This window comes from Brassica napus, chromosome C2 (genome assembly GCF_020379485.1).
Source record: "Brassica napus cultivar Da-Ae chromosome C2, Da-Ae, whole genome shotgun sequence".
In the NCBI taxonomy this organism is placed as follows: domain Eukaryota; kingdom Viridiplantae; phylum Streptophyta; class Magnoliopsida; order Brassicales; family Brassicaceae; genus Brassica; species Brassica napus.
In genome coordinates, this window is record NC_063445.1 from 43,213,251 (window position 1) to 43,219,250 (window position 6,000).

At 27.4% G+C, this 6,000-nt stretch overlaps 1 long non-coding RNA gene across 1 annotated transcript; it reads left to right on the forward strand.

Annotated features, from left to right (window-relative positions):
- The first annotated feature begins 840 nt into the window (after nucleotides 1-840).
- On the forward strand, nucleotides 841-5,608 carry LOC125581816. The gene is made up of 4 exons (XR_007319545.1): nucleotides 841-2,829; nucleotides 3,172-3,249; nucleotides 5,086-5,214; nucleotides 5,311-5,608. It is a non-coding gene; the product is annotated as an uncharacterized LOC125581816 (long non-coding RNA).
- The last annotated feature ends 392 nt before the right edge of the window (nucleotides 5,609-6,000 follow it).

The window sequence follows — 6,000 nt, forward strand, 5'->3', positions numbered from 1 at the left end:
ACGCCGATCAAACACAAACCCGGAAAAAGGACTCCGGAAGAGAGCCGGCGAAGGAAATACTATAGAAGCTATCACTCCCCGGAGGCAAAAGCTGGCAAAGCCGGTGATAGCGAACAACCGCTTCCCAGAGTCAGAGCCCGATGTTCGGGACTTTGTACCGGATTAAACTCCGGCGAACTAACACAAAGATCGCTCTCTCTGAAAAGGAAACTAAAGAAAAGGAAGAGAAAGCATCAAAACCAAAGACATCTCCTTCCTCTGGAAGATTTTTCCGGAGATAAGAGGAAGAGAGAATCGCTACTCTCTCTAAAAATAGAGAGAGAGCTCTGTCTGAGATTTTGAGTATTATTAAAAATATTTTCTTATACTATTAAACAGTTTTGAAGTAGAAAGAAATACAAAATTAACTAAAAAAATAGGTTAAAAGGTAAAGTACATTTTTGCTTTCTCAAGTGTAGTCCACCATTGCCAAAATTATGGTCCACTATATTTAAAACCAAATCATATCATACATATATTTTAATATCTATATGTATGTATTTGTAACTAAATGTCTAGTATATAATTCAAATAGTGGAGTCGACTCTCTTTTGTGTCAGATATTTATTTATTTTGAACTAGTATATTCCGTGCATATGCACGGACATCATTTTATGATATATTTTTTAAAGTATAATAATATGTGTATGAAATTTATAATGAAAAAGGTTAATATTACTTTATTTCTTAGAATTATCATCACTACGACACCTAATTAACGCGTCACGACAAAGTGATTTGAATCATCGTGAATTGAATCATCGTGAATATGTTATTAGGATGTTTTGTTTAAGTTTTACCTTCTTTTTTTTTTGACAATATCTAATGGAAAAAAGTTTTAAGTCGGCTAAAAAAAATTCATGAAAAAAAAGAAATTTAACATGATGCAAATGCTAATTTGAGCACTAAAGAGCTTGGCTTTTTTTAGTTTAACTTACTTGGATTTTAAAACCTTTATTTGTTGCCCAATACGCTCCAGTCCATCGCATATTTGTATTCTTCATTTTCTCAATACACTATATGAATCAAATAACTTTAGTTAACAAAATAATATATTTCTCCATTTTTGTTTTAAAAACATTTTTAAGTTTTAAGCTTTGATTTTTTATTCTTTCATTGAAAATTTAAGTTTTGAAAACACTCAAAGTTATTTTTTTTTTTGAACTAAACACTCAAGGTTACTTCTAACCTGAAATATGAAAAAAAAAAAGATATTCTCGATTGATAATAGAAGGAAACTGAATCTAAATTAAGAGTAATCATAAACCATGTATGAATTATTATTTTGCATCAGTCAAAAACCTCAGTCCTAAAAACAAAAAAAATAGGAAGTGATGAATAAAAAATTATTTTGCTATCATCTGTTTTACCTTTGGTGGTTTTCCATGTGTCATTCTTTCTCTCTTTATATGTTTTATTTCTTCTGTCTTATTCTGTAGTTATAATTTTTTATCATTTTAATTTTTAAATATGAATTCCTGATAAAACGATCATGAAGAAGAAGAAGAAGAGAGAGTAGAAGAGAAAGAGATTGAATAAAGAACAAATTAATAGATGGGAATTTATATAGAAAATAAAACAGTTTTAAATCATGATCTTTACTTTTGATCGTAGTGTTGAGGATTTTTTAAACGTGGTGTTGAGAAAAATTAGGAATTTGGTTATTAGGAATTAGAAAAATTGGAATCAATATATTTTTTTGTTTATTTATTTATTTATTTTTGTTTTAAACATATTTCATGTGTCAAGATTTTATTGGTGATGTGATTTGTGTTTTAGTATATATGAGATACAGTCACTACTGTTCACGGTTTTAAAGACTATTTTAGGTGTGCAAAAAAAAATTAATATTGCAATGGGTCAATTATCTCGTGTGGCCACATGATATAGAGTATGATTGGTAAATGTGAGAGGAATTGAGAGTAAATTAAAATAGATGAAATGAGTGGAAAACTTTTAGAGTAAATAAAAGAAAAAATATATGAAACAGTAAAAGTAGCGCAACCGTTTCTCTTTCCATAAATCATAAGGTACAAAAGTGAATTGTTTTACTCCATTTAAATAGTATTTAGAATAACAAGATAAAAAAACGTTTTGCCTGTGATTGGAACAACAAAAGCTGAACTGAGAGTAAATGTCAAATCCAGAGTAAAATTTTACTCTAATGAGTACATACAGTCATACCCACAGTGTAATAGGATACTTTCGGATTGGATTTTGGATCTAGAAGTAGCAGCGTAAAACCTGCCTACCTCTAACCCACCATCACATAGTTTTATTACTATTTTTTTTGTCAGCACATAGTTTTATTACTATATCAGTAAAATTTTATTACTATATGGATTCATAGTAATGATACAAAAGTGAGTAGTAAGTTTTTTTTTTTTGTGAATATATTGGAATCATTGTAATCTTGCATGTAGAAATAATAAGTCATTCATTTATGTATATAATATACGTACTTTTAACTTTTCATATTTTCTTATGTTTTTTTTAAATCAAAACCAAATTCCTAATTTTTCTCCGTTTAAAAAGATCCTCGTCACTATGATCAAAGTAAAGATCATGATTTAAAACTGTTTTATTTTCTATATAAATTCTCATCTATTAATTTGTTTTTTGTTCAATCTCTTTCTCTTCTACTCTCTCTTCTTCTTCTTCTTCTTCGTGATCTTTTTATAAGGCATTCATATTTAAAAATTAAAATGATAAAAATTTATAACTACAGACTAAGACAGAAGAAGAAAACATATAAACAGAGAAAGAATGACGCATGGAAAACCAGCCAAGGTAAAAGAGATGATAGCAAAATAATTTTTTATTCATCACTTCCTATTTTTTCGTTTTTGGGACTGAGGTTTTTGACTCATGCAAAATAATAATTCATACATGGATTATGATTACTCTTAATTTAGATTCAGTTTCCTTCTATTATCAATCGAGAATATCTTTTTTTTTTCATATTTCAGGTTAGAAGTAACCTTGAGTGTTTAGTTAAAAAAAAAGTAACTTTGCGTATTTTCAAAACTTAAATTTTCAATGAAAGAATAAAAAATCAAAGTTTAAAATGTTTTTAAAACAAAAATGGAGAAATATATTATTTTGTTAACTAAATTTATTTGATTCTTATAGTGTATTGAGAAAATGAAGAATACAAATATGCGATGAACTGGAGCGTATTGGGCAACAAATAAAGGTTTTAAAATCCAAGTAAGTTAAACTAAAAAAAGCTAAGCTCTTTAGTGCTCAAATTATCATTTGCATCGTGTTAAATTTCTTTTTTTTCATAAATTTTTTTTAGCCGACTTAAAACTTTTTTCCATTAGATATTGTCAAAAAAACAGAAGGTAAAACTTAAATAAAATATCCCAATACCATATTGACGATAATTCAAATCACTTTGCTGTAACGCGTTAATTAGGTGTCGTAGTGATGATAATTCTAAGAAAAAAAAATATTAACCTTTTTCATTATAAATTCCATACACATATTATTATACTTTAAAAAATATATAATAAAATGATGTATGTGCGTATGCACGGGAGATATACTAGTTTAAAATAAATATCCGACGCAAAAGAGCGTCGACTCCACTGTTTGAATTATATACTAGACATTTAGTTACAAATATAGATATGATATATGATTTTGTTTTAAATATGAAGGAGTGTAATAAGCAATCCAAACATGTATAACTAATTTATAATCTTTCATGCCATACTAAGTCATGATATAATATTTATTCATATTTTACATTAATAACCATTGTTTTTATATATCGTCTACAATTCTCTAATTACGTTTATTTGTTCAATTTTTTATATGATATCAAATATTCATCGAAAATAGATGGTTTAAGATGCCAAAAAAAATATTTACTTGGTGAATATAATACATCAAATATTACAAATACATTATTTAGTTAAATAAATAACCAAAAACCGAAAATTCAAATCCGCGCTGGTGCGCAGATCAGGGTCTAGTCTAAACTATTAAAACAGAAATACGTTTTATACTTAACCCAGATTTTTCCTAAATATTTACAATCTTTTGTCACTGGCCAAAACACAGTAGTTTTATTAATTCGCTAAACCATACGCTAGACCATCCTGTTAAAATTAACAATACCACAAAACCAACTCCACCTAAAATTACTTGTTTCCATAATCAACTAACCGAAGCTTATAACCAAGAAGCCTTGGCTTATGTTGGACTGCATAACCAATATATAATGTTCGTTTAATCAAATTAAAATTTTTATTGTATGCAAACTTAACCACATCATTTCAATCCAAATTATATCATGATTAGAAATCGTTATCAACAACATGTTTCTCATATAAGTTTTGTTTATTCAGTTCCTTGTATGAATAGCCGTATGGTTTATCAAATATGTATAAAATAATTTATTCAGTTCTATATACTTAATTCAATTAGTTAATAACCTAAGATAATATAGTGCATATCATTATATATTCATGGTGAAAATATTTAAACTAATCAATACTAATAATTTTTTTTCCTTAACTCAATAACATTCCAAAAAATATTCCTATTTCTACGCAAAATAAATAACAAAAACGATATCAATCAACTAACACCAGTTTTATTATTAAGCTTACAAAACTTGCAAATCAAGTATTGGTAATCTTAAAAACGAATATACCATATATAATTATGATTTCATAGTTTCCTTAACTCAATAAAATTCCAAAAAATACTCCTATTGCTATGCAATATAAAAATAAACGTTATCAATCAACTGACACAGTCTTATTATTATTTTTACAAAACTTGCAAATCACGTATGGGTAGGATAATCTGTAAAATCGCATATTCTTTAAAAATAATGTATATTAAATTATTGAAAACATATATTCTCTTTTGAATTCGTTCAAATCATAAGTAACCAAATCTTTTGTTATAATTTCTCTCATTTACCATACCCTTTCCGATCCCAACTATGTATATATATATCTCATCTCTATTGAGTAAAAGGCAAATCATTCTACGCAGAAAAACCAAAATCCATGTTTAAAATTACAGCTTTTACTCCTCTCACATAACTCAGACCTTTTAAAAATTCATGGCGGGTTCAAAGTTAAATGACATTCATGGAAGCAACACACGTCGTTTGGAGGAGATACCTTCGAGATTGTTTTAGCCGACCAAATGGTATCTTATGTTTCTAAACGTTTGTTACATTCTGAGCATTTTCTTCACCTAATATTTTCTTGCTATTGTCTAACATGATCCGTGTTTTGAATGTAGGGTAACATAATCCATTCTACTTGCAAAATAACTCACATGTACCGAGCTCAACGTGCCGCAATGTTTAGAACGATCTTGATCTCGCCTAACTAACGATTTCAATTTTTACCAAATTTAAAAAAACAAACAACCTTAACGTATCTCTCTATATGAAGGTCCTACTAATTTTTTTTGCACAGACAGAAGTCAGATTTTCTTTGAGAATGTAAAACAATTAGTTTAGTATTGTGTACTAACTATCTTATTGTTCAGATACGATCAACTGCAGTAATCCATAGATAAGCATGATCTCATTCCATTAGACACAATTGATGTTTGCTTTTGATGTCGGTTTCTTCTTTACATTCTTTTTTGTCTAAGAAAAAAAAAATCTGAAATTCAGACCATGTCCTGGAAATAGATATCGGTAAACTAAACTGAGTCAAAATCAGTCAGCATAACTTTATTTACGTAGTACTATTGGACCAAGTTTTAAAATATATTATAATATAACTAATTTTCAAAGCAATAACTAAACTTATTTATGTAGTACTATAATTTTATCACATTTAATCATATATAAACTACCTAATTTTACAACAAATTTATACATAAATCTAAACAATCAAAACATATAACAATCTTAATAATGTTTTTTCAAATCATATATAAATTGTCTTGAAAATAAAATTTGAACTTTATATACAAATT